Genomic DNA, 21,613 nt, shown 5'->3' with positions numbered 1-21,613 from the left:
TGCTATTTAATATTTCCTTGGAGTTTGTCTTCTCTCTCTCTCTCTCTCTCTCTCTCTCTCTCTCTCTCTCTCCTGTGTCTCTGTTCCCATTTCCACTTCGATTCCCCTTTGCCCTTCTAATAGATTACCTGAACAGTTTTTTGGATTCCATTTTTACTGATTCATGGTGGTTTTGAGTATATCTCTTTGCATGTTCTTAGCGCTTGCTGGGATCAGAATTTTACCACTCTGAGGAAGGTGTGGAAGCTACTCTTCCACTTAAATCCCTTTTCCTTTCTCACTTTTTTTTTTAAGATTTATTTATTTATTTGAAAGTCAGAGTTACACACAGAGAGAGGTCTTCCATCCGATGGTTCACTCCCCAATCGGCTGCAACGGCCGGAGCCACACCAATCTGAAGCTGTGTGTCCCACACAGGTGCAGGGACCCAAGGACTTGGGCCATCTTCTACTGCTTTCCCAGGCCATAACAGAGAACTGGATAGGAAATGGAGCAGCCAGGTCTTGAACTGGCACCCATATGGGATGCCAGCGCTTCAGGCCAGGATATTAACCTGTTATGCCACAGCGCTGGCCCCCCTTCCTCACTTTTAATTATTATTGCCTTGAGTACTACATGGTGTTATATTTTTGTTTCAATCACCAAGTGTGACTTATAAATTCACCAGAATAGTACCCATAATTCCAGGGCCAGCACTGTGACACAGAGGGTTAAAGCCATATGGGCGCTGGTTCTAGTCCCGGCTGCTCCTCTTCTAATCCAGCTCTCCGCCATGGCCTGGGAAAGCAGTAGAAGATGGCCCAAGTCCTTGGGGCCCTGCACTCACATGGGAAACCTGGAAGAACCTCCTGGCTCCTGGCTCCGGATCAGCACTGCTCTGGCCGTTGTGGCCATTTGGGGAGTGAACCAGAGGATGGAAGACCTCTTTCTCTGTTTCTACAACTCTCTGTAACTCTGTCTCTCAAATAAATAAAATAAAATCTTTAAAAATAATAATAATCCTGTTCCTCCAGTTATCCTGCCTTCCTGACACTCCAATAATCCTAATTTCATCATTTTCTGTGTGTGTGTGTGTGTGTTAGTCATCTTTTTAGAGTAGGTCTACTTTCTTAAGGTTTCCTTCATCTGAGAATGCATTTATTTCCTTTAAATTCTTTAAAAATAGTCCCATAAGATATGGGATTCATAGTTAAGGATTCTTGCTTTCTACTCTTGAAAAATATTGTGTTACTTCCTTCTGGCCACCATTGTTTGCAATGAAATATATATTGTCATTGAAGTTGTTCTTTTCTATATGCATGGTGTCAAGATATTTCTTTGTGACACAGCATATTAAGCCACCATCTGTGACACTAGCATCCCATAGGTGTACCAGTTCAAGTTCTTGCTGCTCAACTTCTGATCCAGCTTCCAACTGATGCACCTGGGAAAAGCAGCAGAAGGTGGCCCAAGTCTTTTGGCCCTTGTACTCACATTGGAGACCTGGATAGAGTTCCAGGATCCTTGCTTTAGCCTGGCCTAAGCCTAGCTGTTGTGGCCATTTGGTGTGTGAACCAGGAAATGAAAGATCTCATTCTCTCTATGTCTGTCTTCTCTCTGCAACTCAGCCTTTCAAATAAATAAATCTTTTTTAAAGAAATATGATATTTCTTTGTCTTTAGTTTTCAGAAGTTTGATTATGATGTGCCCTGGCATAGACTCATTTAGATTTATCCTATTAAGGGTTCCAACAGTCTCTTGTATCTATAGGTTTATGACTTTCACCAAATTTGTGAAGTTTTCAGCCATTATTTCTTCCAATGCTTTTTTAAAATATTTATTATTTATTTGAGAGGTAGAGTTGCAGAGCAAGAGAAGGAGAAACAGAGAGAGATCTTCCATCTGATGGTTCCCTCCCCCAGTGACCACAACAGCTCAGATTGAGCCAGGCTGAAGCCAGGGGCCAGGAGCTTCTTCCAGATCTCCCACATGGGTACAAGGATCCAAGCACTTGGGCCATCTTCCACTGATTTCCTAGGCATATTAGCAGGGAGCTGGATGGGAAGTGGAGCAGCCAGGACTCAAACTGATGCCTATATGGGATGCCAGCATTGCAGGCCACTGCTTTAACCCTCTAAGCCACAGCGCTGGTCCCTCAAACACTCGTTCAATCCCACTCTCTTTCTCTTTTCTTCTTTGGGTTCTGATAATACCAATGTTGGCTCTTTTATTAATTTCTTGGAATTCTGTCCAATTTTTTCAGTCAAATCTCTCTGTTGTTCAGATGGTATAGATCCTATTGATCTGTCAAGTTTACTGTTTATATTCACTGCCATTTCTACTCTACTATGGAACTAACTCAGTAAGATTTTTAGCTCAATCATTTTTTTTCCAGTTTTATAATATCCACTTGGCTCCTTCTTTTAGCAATTCTTTGCTGAGATTTTTGTATTTTTCCTTTGTTTCAAAATCTATAATTCCTTGTTGAATATTTTTACAACTACTTTAAAATCCTTATTGAATAATTCCAACCAGATAATTCATCTTGGTGTTGGTGCCATTTGATTGTGTTTTCTCATTAAAGTTGTGATTTTGCTGGTTCTTGGTATAACAAGTGATGAAAATATATCCTTGAGGGACAGCCATTTGGCCTATCAAGTTAAGACACCAGTTAGGACACCTGCAATCTCACATCAAAATGCCTGGGTTCAATTCCTGGCTCCTGATTTAAGGTTTTCAAGTTTCTTCCCAGGGAGGCAGTGATGGTAGCTCAAATAATTGGGCTCCAGCCACCACTGGGGAGACCTGGGCCATTGTGGTCACAGGGACTGAACCAGTAGATGGGACTTCAATCTCTCGCTCTCAAATAATTAATTTTTAAAATACATATCCTTGCCATTTGGTTATTATGCTAGAAATCTCTAGTTAAGGCTCCTATTTCAGCAGAACATTCATCCTGTTTAGATTTAACACATAGAGTCTGCACTGCTTTGGTGGGTTCCAGTCCTAATGACAAAATATTTTTTTTCTTTTTTCTTTTTTTTTTTCAAGTTTTACTGTTTACTCTCATAATAGAATTCCTTGAGGACATAGGTTCCACATGGGGAGTTAGTGCACAGTGACTCCTGTTGTTAATTTAACAATTAACACTCTTATGTATGACATCATTGACCACCCAAGGCTCTTAACATGAGCTGCCTAGGCTATGGAAGCCTTTTGAACCCACAAACTCCGACTATATTTAGACAAGGCCGTCAGCAAAGTAGAAGTTCTCTCCTCCCTTCAGAGAAAAGTATCTCCTTCTTTGATGACCACTTCTTTCCACTGGGGTCTCACCCACCGAGGTCCTTCATGTAGGATAGAGCCCTTCTGTACTGTTTTGGTCTTTTGGGTTCTTCAGTGCAACCGGTGCAACCGGAGCTTCTATTTGTCCCTGCAGGTGCTGCCTTATGAGCTTTCCTAGGTCAGGTCACCTAGCACCGCCCCCCTAGCTTGGGACTGAAAGACTCAGGTCCAGGGCGGGGTCCCCTGTCCAGAGCCGTCTTGCCTCCTGGTGTCTTTGGGAGGGCGAGGTGGGGGGGAGGGTGCCTCTGGCCTGGTAGGCAAAGAGAGCCTGGCCTCTGACAGAGTTCCTGATTTGTCTCGCTTGCTGCTGCTGCTGCTGAGCTCCCCCTGGGTGGATGGCAGGTCCCCCATTTGATGCAGGAGGGGAACCAGACTGCTTGAGCTGCCTTCTGATGAGAGATGGTGGCCAGGGAACCCCGGGCCTGGCTCATCTTCTTCTGCTGGTTGGATGGCCTCAAAATGCCTTCCCTGCCACCGTGTTGTCCTCCCTTCCCTGAGATCCCCAACCAAGCCACCTTCTTCCCAGCTTTCGGGGTCATCCTTGGGGAGCTCTGATATTTCTAGAGCCTGTGAGTTGCACGCAGCAGGAAAAGCAGGGAGAAATGACTCCACACCATCCCATCTGGACTGCAGCTCTGATCTCCTCCAAATGCCTCATATTGACTGGGCCCTGGTGAACACGAGAGAGGGAAAGAGCACACTGGTGTAGCACAGAAAGACAGATGCCCAGAGCACAGAGCAGTAGGGAGAAAGCAGAAAAGTGGCCTTGGAGGGAGAAACAGAGAACACCCAGCACCTTGACAATGTTTTTGTGAAGAAACTCAAAACAGTTAATGCATAGAAAAACTAAGAGCATCTCCATACCCATGTACCATCTCTGAAAGAACAGTAACCTCAGAGGGAAGAATAAGAAAGCAAAAAAGTGAGGCGGGCGGGCTGAGTGTTCGGCATTGCAGTTAAGACACCTGCATCCCATATCGGAGCGGCTGGGTTCAAGTTCCAGGTTCACTCCTGGTTCTAACTTCCTGCCAATGTGCATCTGGAAGGCAGCAGGTGATAACTCAAGTAGCTGGTCCCTGCAGCCCCACATGGGAAACCTGTATTGAGTTCCTGGCTCCAGACTCCAGTATAGTTCTAGCCCATGTGGGCTATTGGAGAGTGAACCAGTAGATGGAATCTCTCTCTCTCTCCCCCTCCCTCCCTCTCTCCCTCTCTCTCTCTCCCTCCCTCCCTCCCTCCCTCCCTCCTTTCTTTCCTCACTCTTTTCATCTCATTCCCTCTCTCTCTTTCTGTCTTTCAAGTAGATGAAAATACATAAACACACATTTTAAAAGGTGGTAAATATGAAACACAATAGGGCTGGTGCTGTGGTGCAGTGGCTTAATCCTCTGCCTGCCATGCCAGGATCCCATTTGGGTGCCAGTTCATGTCCTGGCTGCTCCTCTTCTGATCCAGCTCTCTGCTATGGCCTGGGAAAGCAGCGGAGGATGGCCCAAGTGTTTTGGCCCCTACACCCATGTGGGACACCCAGAGGAGGCTCCTAGCTTCTGTCTGGCGCAGCTCTAGCCATTGCATCCATTTGGGGAGTGAATCAGTAGATGGAAGATCTTTCTTTCTGTCTCTCCCTCTCTCTGTCTGTAACTCGGCCTCTCAAATAAATAAATAAATCTTTTTTAAAAAAAAGAAACATAAAATAAGTTGCCTGCACCATGTAAGGCACACAGAACATGCAGAGGCAGGAGCGCATCCTCTGATTCAGCAAGATGCAAACGTTTCCCTGAAGCGAAGGCGCATCGGGCACAGCCTGCCTGGCCCTTTCAAAAAGAGCAAGGCAGCTTTGCTTTCTCACAAAAATTGATAATTAACCAGATCCGAGAAGGGAACATTGATAGAGGCTGGGGGGAGTGTAAAAATCAATCCCTGGAAGAACTGTTTCCTGCTTCTCTTTGCTCCCGCCCCACCTGCCTCTCCACCTCCTTTAACCCTGGACCTTCAAACCCCTCCAGCCCTCAGAGCCTCACACTTGTTCTGCCTTGGAAAAGAAAAACGCGCAGGGAAAGCAGCACTCAGTAACAAACCTCTATTTTTATGGGAATTTTCTGAAAGAACGAAAACCGTGATTGTGTCGAATTCGCCTTTAAATGGACAGTAGTTAGCACAGTAGTGACCGCACACTGGCGTGAGGAGTATGAGAAAGGGAGTGGGAAGGGGGTAGGCAGGGACGTTTACATAGCGCTCGCTGTGTGCTAAGCTCAAGGAAATACCGTGGGTTGTCAAAGTTCCTGGAAACTACGCATTAGGGAAAAAATTTCTCAGATTTCAAAATTTTGTACCTAAATGCACTTACCTTTTAATTTCATGTTCCACAAACTTTTTTTTCCCTCCAACTTTGATTCATTTCTTTGAGAGGCAGACACAGAAAGATCTCAGTTCTTGGTTCTCTCTGCAAGTGCCCACAGCAGCACACAGAGGAAGGTGGCGGCTGGGAAACTGGCAGCCAGGAACTCAATCCAGGTGTCCCACATGGGTGGCAGAGACCTGGAGCCATCACGCTGCCTCCCTGGGTCCACACCGCCAGAGCCAGGTCTTGAACCCAGGCACTCGCAAGTGGGACTTGGGCACCCTAACCAGGATCTTGACAGCTAGGCCAAATGCCTCCCCCTCCACAAACTTTTTCAAGTACCCTCATAGAATTGCATAGGTGTGGCTTTTAAATTTATGAGTACTGAGGCAGTGTTGTGGTGCAACAGGCAACGCTGGCATCCCCTATCAGAGTATTTATTTGAATTCCTGCTCCTTTGCTTCTGACCCAGCCTCCTGACAACATACCTGGGAAAGCAGTAGAATATGGCTCAAGTATTTGGGCCCCTGCTACCCATAGGGGAGACCCAGATGGAGTTCCTGATTTCAGTCTGACCCAGCCCTAGCCTTTGTGGCCATTTGCAGAGCAAACCAGTAGATGGAAGATCTCTCTCTCTCCTCTCTCTCTCTCCTCTCTCTCTCCCCTCTCTCTCCCCTTTGTCTCTCTCTCCCTTCTCTCTCTCTCCTCTCTCTCTCCCCTCTCTCTCCCCTCTCTCTCTCCTCTGTCTCTCGCCTTTGTCTCTCTCTCCTCTCTCCTTTTTCTCTCTCTCTCCCTTCTCCCTCTCCTCTCTCTCCCCCCTCCTCTCTCTCTCTCTCCTTTGTCTCTCTCTCCTCTCTCTCTCTCCCTCTCCCTTTGTTATTCTGCATTTCAAATAAATAATATAGATTTTTTAAAAATATGAGTACTTGGGCCCCTGTTACCCACATGGGAGCCTGGATGGAGTTCTAAGCTCCTGGCTTCAGCCTGGCCAGCACCAGCTGTTCTGGCCATCTGGGGAGTGAATCAGTAGATAGAAGACCTCTCTCTCTCTCTCTCTCTCTCTCTCTCCCCCCTTTCTCTGCAACTCTGCCTTTCAAATAAATAAATCTTTGAAAAAATTATGAGTATCTTACAGTGCCAAGAGGACTCAGCACCATTTGCAAGAACCAAAGAGATTTTGCGGGGAAGGGGTAGAGCGAGGTTGCATGACTGCCACCAAATACAGCTAGGGTAAGTGCTGGTGTCCCATGGCACAGTGGGAGGTCATAGTTCACAGTAATTCATTACTTACTGGAATAGAACCACACAAAGGCTCCAAATGTAAAGACAGGATAAAGAAAAATGCAACCACAGATGACCTGATTTGATCAGTTTACGCTGTGTATGTGTGTTGAAGTCTCATGTTGTACCCCTACAAATGTGCAAAATTCAGTGTTAACCAAAAATGAAACAAAAAATCCTGGGCAAGACAATGGCTCTGAGTCACTGACGTCAGGCTGAGGGCGGGGCTGCTGCCCAAGCATGAGATCCTCGATGTGCTCGGCTAAGGGGCTGACTTCACTCTCTAAGCAATGCAGTTCTTTTCTCTAATTAAGAAATCTAGGAAATTGATGCTGTGAAACAAAGTAACTCTGGTGATAAGGTACACAGGCTAAGGGTGAAGAAGCAGAAGTAGGCAGAGAGAGTGCTGTGAACGCTGTGAGAACTTGTCTCACCTGGCTGAGACCCAAGCTGTGCTAAGGTGGAAGCCAAGGACATTGGGAAGAGGCGTTGGCTGTGTCAAAGGCTATTTAAGAGGAGGAATACACAGGGTCTGGAACCCCATGGAGCTGGGTGTAAGGTAGGAGTGGAGGACTTCAGGTGAATTGTGGCACCTGCTCGGAGACTGGGCAGGTGCAGGCTCTACTCAGAATTCTTACATGCAGGCTAGCCATGTGTGCAGTGGGCTAAACTGCTGCTTTCAGCACTGGAATCCCATATTGAAGCCTTGGTTCTAGTCTTGGCTGCTCCGCTTCCTATCCAACATCCTGCTAATGCACCTGTGAGGGAAGTGGAAGTGCATGGAGAGACCAGGAGACAGTTCTGGCTCCTGGTGTTAGCCTGGCTCAGCCCTGGATGCTGCATCCTCTGAGGAGTGGACCGATGGACCCAAGTTGGATTTCTCTCCCTCTCTCTCTTTCTCTATCTCTGTCTTTCCCTCATCACTTTGCCCTTTAAGTAAGTAAATAAAAAAATAAATATTTTTAAAAAGATTTATTATTTATTTATTTATTTATTTATTTGAAAGGCAGAGTTACAGAAAGGCAGGGAGACACAGAAAGAGAGATTTCCATCCCCAAATGACCACAATGGCAAGGACTGAGCCAGGCCAAAGCCAGGAGCCAGAAGCTTCATCCAGATCTCTCCTGTGAGTTTCAGGGGCCCAAACACTTGGTTCAGCCTTCGCTACTTTCCCAGGAGCATCATCAGGGAGGTGGATCGGAAGTGGAGCAGCTGGGACTTGAACTAGTGCTCATACAGGATGCCAGTGTCTCAGGTAGCAGCTCAACTCCCTGTGTCACAATGCTGGCCCTTAAAAAAGAACCCTTACATAACTTTCCGGATTTGTAATGGACATTCTGGAACCCGCTGTCTTATGGTCACACTTCTCCAGGCTAAAGCATGTGGACTGATTTTTTACTAACTCAAACCTATAAACTTCTATGTAAAGATTTATTTATTTTATTTGAAAGGCAGAGTTACAGAGAGGGAGAGAGAGAGAGAGAGAGAGAGAGATCTTGCTTCCACTGGTTCACTCCTCAAATGGTTGCAATGTCCAGAGCTGGGCCAGACAGAAGCCAGGAGCCAGGAGCCAGGAGCTTCCTACAGGTCTCCCACGTGGGTACAGGGACCCAAGCACTTGGGCTATCATTCACTGCTCTCCCAGGCCCTTAGCAGGAGGCTAGATAGGAAGTGGAGGAAGTGGAGCCGCCAGGACTTGAACCAGCACCCATACGGGATGCCGGTTCCTCAGGCGACAGCTTAACCTACTATGCCATAAGGCATCCTAACAGTATCTAAATGGCACCAAACACCTGACCTTAGGCCACACCCCTTTTTAAATTTTTCATTTATTTATTTACTTAAATTCAATTTGAAAAATCAAGAGATTGAGAGAGACCATCTTCTGTTTCACTCCTCAAATGCCTGCAACAGCCAGGGTTGGACTAAGCCAAAGCCAAGAGCCAGAACCCAATCTAGATATCCCCTGTGGGTGGTGGGGCCCAACACTTGGGCTGTCGCCTGCTGCCTCCCAGGGTGTGCATCGGCAGGAATCTGGATTGCAAGCTGTGGGCTGCAAACCATGCACTCCAATACGGGATTCAGGCACCCTGAGCTATGTCTTCACTGCTGTGCCAAATGCTGTCCCCACACCCACCTCTTAAAGGTCTCACTGCCTCCCAGCACTGCCACACTGGGGACCAAGTTTCCAGAACACAGACCCTTGGTGGACAACCCACATCCAAACCTTGCCAGTGGGCACTGTAAATTCAAGAGGCCCACCCATGTTTGAAGATGAGAGAACAGGGCTGGGCATGCGGACAGCTAGCGAGCTAGGGATCGATGAGCTCATTGAAAGGCTGAATGGGAAAAGAGAAATAGGAGTCAATAGAGTTAGCAAAGAAAAGTTTATGGGAGGGGCCAGCACTGTAGCACAGTCATCTGCAGCTCCAGCATCCCGTATGGGCACAGGTTCAGTTCATTTCCTGGCTGCTCCACTTCCAATCCAGCTCTCTGCTAATGCACCTGGGAAAGCAGTAGAAGATGGCCCAAGTGATTGGACCCCTGCACCCATCTGGGAGACCTGGAAGAAGCTCCTGGCTCCTGGCTTCAGATAGACCCAGCTCCAGTCGTTTTGTGCATTTGGGGAGTGAACCAGCGGTAGGAAGATCTTTCTGTGGGTCTCTCCCTCGTTCTGCAAATCTGCCTCTCAAATAAGTAAATAAGTCTGTAAAAAATAAATAAAGCAGGGACTGCATCTTTCCTACCGCTTCCTCTGTCCCTAGCAGTCAGGCACAGGGTGAGTGCTCGGTAAATATGTGTGCACTCTGACTAAATGAATGAAGAGCCGGCCATGGTCTTTTCAAGGCACTTTTTTTCAAGTTCATTATCTCTATCTCCATTTTACAGAGGAAGAAAACGAAACACAGAAAGGTTAAGGAATTTGCCCAAGGCCACACAGCAAGTAAGTGGTCCTGCTGGGACTCAAACCAGGATAGTCCAGCTCCAGACTTTGCACTTTTAGCCCCTTGTCGAGCTGCCATTTTGGCGGGTGATCAGTTAGAACCAGGGTCAGCTGAAAGTCCAAAGGCAAACTGCTAGTCAGTGACGCATCACAGCCACACCCTCTGTGCTTTCAAGAAATAACCCAGAACTGGGCCACCAGGGAACCTCAGGGAGCCTGTGTGTGAGCGATAAGCCCACCAGCTTCCAACCAGAGTGGAAGAGCCACACTTTAGGGGCATCTGGTGTTCTTTACCGTGTGTGTCTGTGTCTACATGTTTGTGTGTCTGTGTGTGTCTACTTGTGTGTGGGTCTGTGTGTGTGTGTATGTCTGTGTCTACATGTGTGTATGTGCCTGTGTGTCAGTATGTGTCTGTGTGTGTCTGTGTGCATCTATTTCTGTGTATATCTGTGTGTGTCTATGTGTGTGTGTATGTCTCTGTGTCTATATGTGTGTCTGTGTATGTGTCTATGTGTGTATGTGCATGTGTGTCCATGTGCATCTATTTGTGTGTATGTCTGTGTGTGTCTGTGTATGTCTATTTGTGTGTGTCTCTATGTATCTGTGTGTGCATGCAAGTCTGTGTGTGTCCATGTGTGTGTCTATGTGTGTGCATCTGTGTGTGTCTATTTGTGTGTGTCTGTGTGTGTGTCCGTGTCTATTTGTGTGTGTGTCTGTGTCTATGTGTGTGTATGTTTGTGTGTATCCCTGTGTGTGTCTATTTGTGTGTGTCTGTGTGTGTGTGTCCGTGTCTATTTGTGTGTGTCTGTGTGTGTGTCCGTGTCTATTTGTGTGTGTGTCTGTGTCTATGTGTGTGTATGTCTGTGTGTATCCCTGTGTGTGTATCTGTGTGTGTGTCTACTTGGGCATATATCTATGTGTGTCTGTGTGTGCATGCAAACACTCGCTTCCTTCACACAACTGGCATCTGAGACCCCAGGCTAAGGATCGCGTCTGATTCCTTGAAATCCTCAAAGCCTGGTCCTGTGCCTGTCACAGAGTAGCTGTTTAGACAAGAGAAGGAAGGAAAGAACAATCTTAAGCGAAACTGCCTTTGATGGCAACAGACCGATGTCACAGTTCAGTGCATCTGTAAGTCTGTGAAGTTCTAATCACTCTCAGAATTACACCGCCACATTCTCCAAAGCCACCATTTGACCTTCAGTATGTTCCTGAAACTCATGGACCAGGGGACTACAGAAACAAAACTGAGCATTAAATTATCCAGTATAGGGGCCGGCGCCGTGGCTCACTAGGCTAATCCTCCTCCTGCGGCGCTGGCACCCTGGGTTCTAGACCCAGTCGGGGCGCTGGATTCTGTCCCGGTTGCTCCTCTTCCAGTCCAGCTCTCTGCTGTGGCCCAGGAGTGCAGTGGAGGATTGCCCGCATGAGAGACCACGAGGAAGCACCTGGCTCCTGGCTTCGGATCGGCACAGCGCCAGCCGTAGCAGCCATTTGGGGAGTGAACCAACGGAAGGAAGACCTTTCTCTCTGTCTCTCAAAAAAAATTATCTAATATATATATATATATTAGATATTTATATATATATATATATAAATTATCCTCTGTAATAGCCTGAACATCCAACCAGGTAAACATGCAAGGATCAGTGTGAATATTTACAAGGAAGCAACGAAAGTCCCAGATGCCATCAAGCAAATCTTCAAAAGCAGAGAGAACATGGGTAGCTTGGCACGGACCAGGGCCAGGCAAACCTTGCCTAGCCAAGGATGGTGACCGTGGGCTGGGAGGTGAGGAGCTCTAGATGGCTGAAATCTCACACAGCATGCTATGTGTTTATGCACACGTGTGTGCTTTTCTAGGGAAAAAAGTCATAGCATTCGTTACACTCTTTTTACAATTTTAAAAAATAAATTTGTATTTATTTGGGTGGAAATCTGTGAAAAGATGGAGAGAGAGAAATCACATGTTCCCATCTGCTAGTTTAGTCCCCAAATGCCTGCAATGGCCAGGGCGGGGCCAGGCTAGAGCCTAGAGCAGGGAGCTAGAATTCAACTCAAGTCTCTCCCATGCGTGGCAGGGACTCAGTTATTTGAGCCATCACCACTGCTTCCCAGGGTGCACATTGGCAGGGAGCTGGAGCCAGGAGCCAAAGCTGGAAATCAAACCCAGGCACTCTGATATGCAGATGTCCTGCTGGGTTCAATGCACACTCGCCATTACAATCTTACAGAGCAACTTGACTGAAAGAGCAGTGTCAGAACTTCAGTACCTTTGCTTACCAATTGGAGAACATAGATTTCCTGCCAGACATCAGAGAGAGAGAGAACCCGCACAACTCCTTGGTATAACTGAAGTTGTGCTTCAAGTTTCCTTCAAGGGGGGAGAGGGGGAAGATTTGTGAAACACCTAGTAAGCTGATAGATTTGAGACTTTTGGACAAAATTTGGTGCAAAAGTGCAAGTTGTTTCTATTGCCCTAATTAGTGACTGTCTTGGAAGCATAGTAAAATTGATTTTTGGGGGTGTGTTTTTGTAGAAAATTGGAGCATGAATTAGACAGGGAATGAGGGATAGGTCAGGCTGTGTGCCTATCTACCTCTTCACAAAACCATTCCAACTGTCCTTTTACCCAACACACAGAGGGAGAAAAGCCTCTCTGTTGAAACGCCGTCAACCTGGTTAATTATTTTTTCAGCAGAAACATACATACATAAAGCAGCTCAGGTCTTTTCTCACCACATATCAGGCAATAATCAGAACCATAGTCATAGAATCTGATTTGGGAGTTTTAAAATCCTTTACTTCTTTATTCTCCCTTTATTTGAAAGGAGGAGAGAGAGAGCGAGCAAGTGAGAGAATATCTTCCATCTCTCCAGCAGGAAACTGGAATGGAGAATATGGAGAAGAGAGCAGGGACTCAAACCCAGGCACTTTGATGTTGGATGCAGGCATCCCAAGAGACATCTTAACTGCTGCAACAAATGCCCATCCCTTTCAGGGTCATTATTTTAATTTGAAAGGCAGAGTTACAGAGAGAGAGAGAGACAGAGACAGAGAGAGACAGAGAGAGAGGGAGGGAGGGAGAGAGGGAAAGAGATCTTCCATCCACTGCAACAGCCAGGGCTGGACTGGGCCAAAGCCAAAACACAAGCTTCTTTCAGGTCTCCCACCTGGGTGACAGGTGCTCAAGCACTTGGCCATTTTCTGTTGCTTTGACCAGACCATGAGCAGGAAGCTGGATCAGAAGTAGAGCAGCTGGGACTTGAACCAGTGCCCTTATGTGATTCTGGCACTGCAGGCAGTGGCTTTACCCACTATGCCACACACTAACCCTCCCAGGGTCATTTTTTTTTAAGAGAAAAATGCTGTACCACCAGCTACTATCAGATTCTAGGACTGGAGTGTGCGTTTGCCCTGGTGATTAAGTTGCTCTTTAGGATGCCACATCCCATATGGGGGTGTCTGGTTTGAGTCCTGGTGCCTCCACTTTCTGTCCAGCATCCTGAGAGGCAACAGGTGATGGGTTAAGTTCTTGGCTCCCTGCCACCCACATAGGAGCCCCAGATTGAGTTCTGAGCTCCTGGCTTTGGCCTTATTCAGCCCTGGCTATTGCAGGCATTTGAGGAGTAAACCAGCAAATGGAGAATGTTTGTCTCTTTCTCTCTCTCTATGTTTCAAGTAAAACTGAACTCTTTTTTAAAAGATTTATTTATTTATTTGAAAGTTACAGAGAGAGGAGAAAGAGAGATCTGAAGCCAGGAGCTTCATCCAGGTCTCCCACATGGATGCAGGGACCCAAGCACTTGAGCTGCCTTCCACTGCTTTCCCAGGTGCATTAGCAGAGAGCTGGATCAGAAGTGGAGCAATCGGGACTCAAACCCACATATATATGGGATACTGGTGCTTTAGGTGGGGGCTTAACCTTCTAGACCACAGCGCCAGCCCCAAAATGAAACTCTTCCTTCCTTCCTTCCTTCCTTCCTTCCTTCGTCTTTCTTTCTTTCCTTTCTTCCTTTCTTCCTTCCTTCCTTCCTTCCTTCCTTCCTTCCTTCCTTCCTTTCTTTCTTTCCAAGATTTTTGTTTATTTATTTGAGAGGTACAGTTACAGACAGTGAGAGGGAGAAACAGAGAAAGGTCTTCCACCCGCTGGTTCACTCCTCCAAATGGCTGCAATGGCCAGAGCTGAGCCAATTCGAAGCCAGGAGCCAGGTGCTTCTTCCAGGTCTCCCAAGGACTCAGAATGTAGGGTTCCAAGGACTTGGGCCATCCTCTGCTGCTTTCCCAGGCCACAGTAGAGAGCTGGATCATAAGTGAAGCAGTTGGGACTCAAACTGATGCCCATATGGGATACTGGTGCTGCAAGTGGGGGCTTAACCTTCTTGACCACACTTTTGGCACCAAAATGAATCAATCTTTCTTCCTTCCTTCCTTCCTTCCTTCCTCCCTCCCTCCCTCCCTCCCTCCCTCTCTCTCTCTCTCTTTCTTTCTTTTGATTCTAGTTTTTTATTTGAGAAGTAGAGTTACAGACAGTGAGAGGGAGAAACAGAAAGATCTTCCATCCACTGGTTCACTTCTCAAATGGCTACAATGGCAGGGGTTAGCCAATCCAAAACCAGGAGCCAGGAGCTTCCTCCAGGTCTCCCATGCGGGTGCAGGGGCCAAGGACTTGGGCCATCTTCTACTGCTTTCCCAGGCCATAGCAGAGAGCTGGATCAGAAGTGGAGCAGCCAGGACTCGAACCGGCACCCATATGGGATACCAGCGCCTCAGGCAGAGAATTAACTTACTGTGCCATAGCTCCAGCCCCCAAAATGAAACACTTAAAAATTGTAGAGAGACTTACAGGAAGGATGTTCATAAGGAAACATGGCTGGAGAAAAAAGAAGAAGAAGGTCTTCCAGTATTTTTTCCTTGTGAATTTCTCTAGTTAGTATACTTAAATTTGGCTACTGGTTATATAAATACAAAAAGGCAAATAATGTCACTCCACTTGCTTGAGAAAAATCTAAATTCAGTGCCATGACAGGCCAGGAGACAGATTAGGTCAGGCGCAGGTGGGAGGCGTTTGTTTGCTTCTGTCTTATCACCTGTCACAATTTGCTGGAAGGTAAGAAAACACGGCTGTTTGTCTGCATTCATGGCAATCTCTAACTTGCAGAAACCCGCAGTCTGACTGTGACCATGCTGGCAGGGTCTAATAAATTGCTTTGTAAATGAAGTGGACAATACTGATTGATTATGTTCCACAGGACAGCATTAGTAAAAAGAAAAAAATATTTTCTCCCTCTACATTGAATTTCACGTCCATGTGAGCCTCTTCCCCAAGAAACCAATGGGAATTAAGTCAGTTTATATGCCAGCCAATCATGAATATAGCCTGGGAAACATAGGTTGTTTTGGTTTGTATACCTGGGCTGGACTGTTGGTGACCTTAAGGACTCTCTAAAGACCCTGTTACAGGGACACTGGAACATGAAACAACTGGTTCTGAACTGAAAGCTCACCACACAAATGCTGACCTTGGCTATGAATTGGAGCAGCAAAAGCAAACTTGGTCATTGAAGTCCTTGGCTTCTACTTCACCTTTAATTGTCTGAATGAATCTGGACGAAACTGTCTCTCAGGGGTGGGTGGGTGTACTAGTTAATTGCTGTTCTATACACCTGTACACACCTGCACTGTGGAAGAGACAGCTCTCCTCCAACCAAGACATATGTCATCAACATGTACAGCAAAGAAATAAATGCAGCCAAACCAAGTCAAACCAGTCCCACTCTTGACTGCTTTTTCAGATAGACTGTTCAGTAGAGAAAGCATTCCCTGATTCCAGTGGGAATTACAAAAGCTCTCAGGAGAGCACAGTGTGGGTCAAGTGTTGACCTACTGGTATAGGTAAGAAGGCCAAGTCTACCAGGTGGACCAGGTGTTTAATGTGAATTTCCAATGTAAAGCTTTCAACGTTCAAACAATCATACAGCAGTTAACATCCTACTAAATAAAATGAAGAAATAATATGTATTAGATGTAAGCACCCAAATTGTTTCCCATATTTTAAAATAATGTCTCTATGTGATTAGAACTTGGCATGCTTCCTACCCCAGGGCACTTTCTCTAGGAACCTAACCTGGTGAGAAACATTTTGTGAAAAATAATTTACTATCCAGAAAGTTTCCCTGTTTCCAAGATAAGAAAGCCTGTTCTGCCATCCCAGCAGGCAAGGGTTGTTTAAGTTACTAGATAACAAAGTTGGTATTGATTCTATTATTTTTACTCTCTCTGATTCCCTACACTCCACAAGGAGTTTGTCAGACCAAGAATGATTTTTACAAAAAAAAAAAAAAAGTAGCTGTTATTGTTGTGCCGGCCTCCTTGTGACAGATGGGATCCCAGTGTTTTCCCACTGCCCTTTACCCAGGAACAGAAAGCAAATAACCAAGAAACCAACACAGTCCTAGTAATCTGGATTTCTCAGCGTTGAGCCAGAGGGCTTGGAAATCAAATATTGGCTCCTCCTGCACACCCCTTTTAGCCTGTTGTTGTTAACCAGTTTAACATTCCCTTATCACATGCTCATGTGGGCAGAATTAAATGGAATTAGCTGCAAATTATATAAAATTCATTTACCTTTAAAGGAAGCTATTTGGTCGTGTTCAAAGTGGGGAGAGTATTGCATTAAGACACAAGCTAATGGTTCTGCCTAGAGATGGATCAATTTGCTTTGGTTTTATTGCCTCCCTTTATTTGCCCTTAAGTGTTAGCTACTGGGGCTGGAAATGCTCCACTCAGCCCCACAGAGCCCATGTCAGAGCCACACTAACAGCCCAAGGAGAGCCTCGCTGTTTCTAAAGGGCTCCAGCCAGGTAAGCACAATAATAAGATCACGCTAATCCCTTCTAAAGCCTTAGTCACATAAAGGAAGAAAGGATGTGCAAGAGAGAAAGGGAAATCTATGAAAATGGCAAGGGCGCACGTGTGTTTTGTCCATATAGAGTCAAAGACATCTCCTGAGCCACTGCTTTCTGCCCTGTCTTGCATATTTTCCCAACGTTTAGTTGAACTTCACAACAACCAATGGCATAGATACATATGTTTGCTTGTATGTCCATCTACTAAGAGTATATAAGAGTCTCCATATACATCAAATAAATTATAGCTAAAATGTCATGGATGTTATTATTCTCAATTTGTAGGGTGCATAAGAATTACCATGTTTTAAATGCAGGTTCCCAAATACTCCCTCCATATTGTCATTCAGTAGGTCTGGGGTCGGGTTCAGACATTGCATGTTATAAGCATTCCAGTGATTTGATACGCACAATCCGTGAATCATCTCCCCAGAAACACAGCCCTATGATCCACATTACTGCATTCACCAGCAGGAGTCCCCATCACTGTAGGATTTCATTAAGATAAATGTGTTGCAATATGGAACGGGAGGGGGATGGCACTGTGGCTTAGCGGGTAAAGCCACCACCTGCAGCACTGGCATCCCATGTGGGCGCCGGTTCAAGTCCCAGTTGCCCCTCTCCTGATCCAGCTCTCTGCTATGGTCTGGGAAAGCAGTACAAGATGGCCCAAGTCCTTGGGCCCCTGCACCTGCATGGGAGACCCAGAAGAAGCTCCTGGCTCCTGGCTTCGGATCGGCCCAGCTCCAGCTCTTGCAGCCATCTGGGGAGTAAACCATGGATGGAAGACCTCTCTCTCTCTCTCTCTCTCTCTCTCTCTGCCTCTGCATCTCTGTAGCTCTGCCTTTCAAATAAAATAAAAAAGGAAATCTAAAACAATATGGGGGGCCGGTACTGTGGTGTAGTAGGTAAAGCCTCCAGTTCGAGTCCTGGATACTCCACTTCTGATCCAGCTCTCTGCTATGGCCTGCGAAAGCAGTACAAGATGGCCCAAGTCCTTGGGCCCTGCACCCATGTGGGAGACCCAGAAGAAGGTCCAGGCTCCTGGCTTTGGATTGGCACAGCTCTAGCCGTTGCAGCCAACTGGGGAGTGAACCATCGGATGGAAGACTCTCTCTCACTCTCTCTTTCTGCCTCTCCTTCTATCTGTGTGTAACTCTTTCAAATAAATAAATAAATCTTAAAAGAATATACGGAACTGGAGAAAACAGGAAATACATGCACGGTGTATTCCCTTACCATTTTCCCTCACAACGTGCTACGAGGCCATGTCTACCATAGGGAGAATTACTAACAGGAAAATCCAATGATCTTGTGACCACAATGAGCCCTTTCAGGGTGTGAGGATGGAGCCTCGGCAGCCACGGTGAGGGCCTTCCTTTGTGCAGTTCTGGGTCTGGCACTGACCCTCCTGTTTTAATCCCACAGATGTCTAGTTTTGACCTTTACATATGGGTCTTGGATTTGGGGGACACACACAGGAGTCACCCTGATGGGGGAGTCCTGTACCAAAAGGTGACCAGGTTGCCCATGACTTCCTTCCTGATTTGGACAAAAACAGGAATGGACAGGATTCCAGCCCTGCTCTGACCAAGGAACTGGACTGACTTTTGTTTGTCCTGAGCTGTTTTGGGGTTTCCTCTGAGTCTATGCTGGTAGCTTTATCTCCAACCCAGAAATGACAGAAAGACAGACAATGGGATGAGGGTGGGCTCTGGCTAGAAGATGTCATTGGAACACTGGCTTCACACCTCCTGGCCTGGGCTAACAAAACATTGTTGGCTGTGACTCACTCACCTTTCAGAGTTTCAGGTCTTTCTCCCAACCACCCTGGCTGTGGCAAAGGAGAAGGCCCTGCCCCTCCTCCACACCTGTGTCTCTTTCAACTCTTTGGCTGGGGCCTGTTTCCTCCAGGTCCTACTCCTCTGCCCACTTAAGCAAGGTCCCACCTATCCAGTGCTTCCTCTCAAGGTTCCTGAATAGCCTGGCCAGGACTACCTGTCTTTGGACTAGGGCTTGTGTGCAGTATCTCTGCAGTCCTTTGGATGCAGTCCTTACCCACAGTTAAATGCTTGTGGGTGCATTCGAAGCAACGCCAGGAGAGAAAGGAAGACACGAACATTAACGGAGCGCCTACCAAGTACCAAGAGCATTCAACATTGAATTTGCACCAAAAGGAAAAACATTGCTTGAGTGCCTAGCACAGCAAGGTAGTACATTGACATAACCAATGGAATGGATTCTAAAGTCAGGTCACCTTGCCGTGGATCTAGGCTCTGCCACTTACTCTCTATGACTCTGGGCAAGTAACTTAATACTGCTGTACCTCAGCTTCTTCCACTGCACAGTGAGGATCTCAGTGCCTAGCTCATGGGATTTTTTTTGTGAGGATTAATGTACGCAAAATGTTTGAAACAGTGCCTTGCTCCGTGTGTTTTGCTAATATTGCCATTATTATTACTATACTTCATGAGATTTTGCTATGGTTCCCATTTTACAGGGAGGCTTAGCAAAGTTGTGTAACTTTTAAGAGACACAAGGCAGAGCCACATTTGAAAGACAAGCATAGGGGCCAGCATTGTGGTGTAGTGGGTTAAGCGGTTAAGCCACTGTCTGGGATGCCCAGCATCAGATGGGATTCCAGGCTCCTGGTTTCAGCCTGGTCCACCCCAGGGGCACTGTGGCCATCTGAGGAAGGAAGCAGCAGGTGGAAAATCTCTTTCTCTGTCTGTCCCTCTCCCTCTGTCACTCTGCCTTTCAAATAAATTACTCGTTAAAAAAAAAAAAAAAGGTGTATTCAGCTCCCAAGAACTCTCAATCACCCACTAAAACCAGGGTGTATGTACACGTCTTAATTTTTGTGAGACAGAGAGATTTAGGCAGGGCCAAAGTAAGGGCTGTAATAGGCATTTGATCAGGATTGTTGAAAAGACTTGCTCCTTCAAACCAACAAGCCACATGAAACACAAAGGGTTGAGCAAGTCCCGGGAACTGGACGGTGTGGGTTAAGCCTTCTCTGGGCTCTGGCAGAAAGCTAGAGGTAAGGAACTAGTCTCAGGAGAACAAAGACTCAGTCACAGGGACCAGTGGTGGGGGCAGGGAAGAAGGCAAAGAAAGGAGCTGGTTATGAGGGCTTAGAAGGAGAAGGCAGTGGGCAAGGCTAGGATTTCTGGAGACTGCGCATCTGTAGAACAGAGCTGGAACCAGGAGCCTGGGTAGGAGCAGGCCAGTGCAAAGTGGGGAGGCCTAGGGAATGGGGGGGAGGGGGAGGAGGAGAAGGAGAAAGGGGAGGGAGCAGCCGAGACCTTAGATCCTTAGGAGACCCAACTTCTTTTCATGCTTTCCTTTGCACCCCAAAGTGAACCAGAGACCAAGAAAGAAAGGACTGGGGGGAGGGCACTGCAGGGAGGAAGCATTGGGAGGTGAAGTGCAGGGTCCTGGAGCACACAGAGCCTCCTCCCTGAGTGCTCCCTCTCTTCTGGCACACTCACCACAGCCAGTGAGGTACAGAAGAAGTGCTGGCCCAACTTGATTTTGAGCCCCATTATCTGTATAATGGGCAGGGGAGAGGGGTTGTTGAATTACCTGCAAAACAATTCCGATTCTCCCCTATCCTCACTAGACCGTTTTTACCCAGGGGCTCAATGGAAAACTTTTAAACTCCAAGTCTGAGGCCCACATACACACACACACACACACACTCCCTCCCCAGCTGCCGGCCCGGGGCCCCTCGGTCAGACTCGGTCAGACTCCCAGGATTCACCAAGGAACAGGAGGAGAGCGCCAATCGACCCTGGCGGGGAGAAAGCCGTGTCTGCACTCGACTCGCTGAAGGAAATGCCAGTGCTCATGAACTTGAGGTTTAGAACGGAAGGCGCACACCCAGTCCATACATGGATTACAACGCTGAGCTGGCCCACTCCGCTGTAAGTTTTTATTTTGAACACCGAATTGCAAAAATAAATATGCTCTAATACATTCCTCTTAAATTCATGATGCACATATTCTTGAGGTGCGTCTTCGACGACTTTACCGAGAGCAAGGTAAGCCGTGTTGGCCAGGCGCGTGTGCAGGCGAGCGGGGGAAAGGGCAAGGCGAGGACCGCCCATCTCAGCGAAGGCTATCAAGACGTCCTCCTAATAAACGACTTTTTCACTGTCCACACTATAATTGGTTTACAGCCTTTTTTGTTGATTTATCCATAAGAGCTGCTGTTAAATGGCTTGGGAAGGCGCTTGCCTAATGGCTCGGTATCACCGCCGGGCTGTCAGAGGCCAGGCTGCGTGGAGGGCGCAGGCGTCCGCCGGGATTCAGAGCGGAAACGCGTTCCACCTGTAATGCGCTCGGTGGTTTTATGATCCCTGCACCTACGTCCTCCTCGAATCTTGCCCCGCTGAGGGTTCTGCGGAGATGCGTCTTTCATACGGATGTACTTGACAATGAGCCAATCCAATCTATATATATATAGATATATCTATCTATATATCAATATATAGAGATATATCACTATATATAATATATATCCTAATAGCCTTGTCCCACCTCATAGGAATAATCATAATAATCATAATAATAAGGGACCACTTAGCGTTTGTTTCCTGGGTCCGTTCTTTGGGCAGCAGGCAGCAGGAAACGCCAACCCGCGAAGCTCAGAAAACGCCCGCCCGAAGCCCCTCCTCGCCCCCTCCCCCGGGTTTTGGCCAGGCCGAGGAACCGGGTTTCCAGCCCGGGAGCGCGCTGCGCCGATTTGCTTTCCGCTGAGAGCCTCTTTCCTTTCTGCAGGGCCGAGCAAAACTCTTAAATGGAAGCAAATGA

The 21,613-nt window shown here is 46.9% G+C and overlaps 1 pseudogene; it reads right to left on the bottom strand.

Annotated features, from left to right (window-relative positions):
• LOC133762128 (small ribosomal subunit protein eS4-like) overlaps nt 1-20,907 on the bottom strand; it is a 43,867-nt pseudogene extending 22,960 nt beyond the window's left edge.
• Nucleotides 20,908-21,613: the final 706 nt, after the last annotated feature.

The sequence above is a fragment of the Lepus europaeus genome, chromosome 6 (assembly GCF_033115175.1).
Source record: "Lepus europaeus isolate LE1 chromosome 6, mLepTim1.pri, whole genome shotgun sequence".
Lineage (NCBI taxonomy): Eukaryota > Metazoa > Chordata > Mammalia > Lagomorpha > Leporidae > Lepus > Lepus europaeus.
Note: the sequence above shows the minus strand (reverse complement) of the source record. Positions and strands in the feature narration are given on the sequence as shown.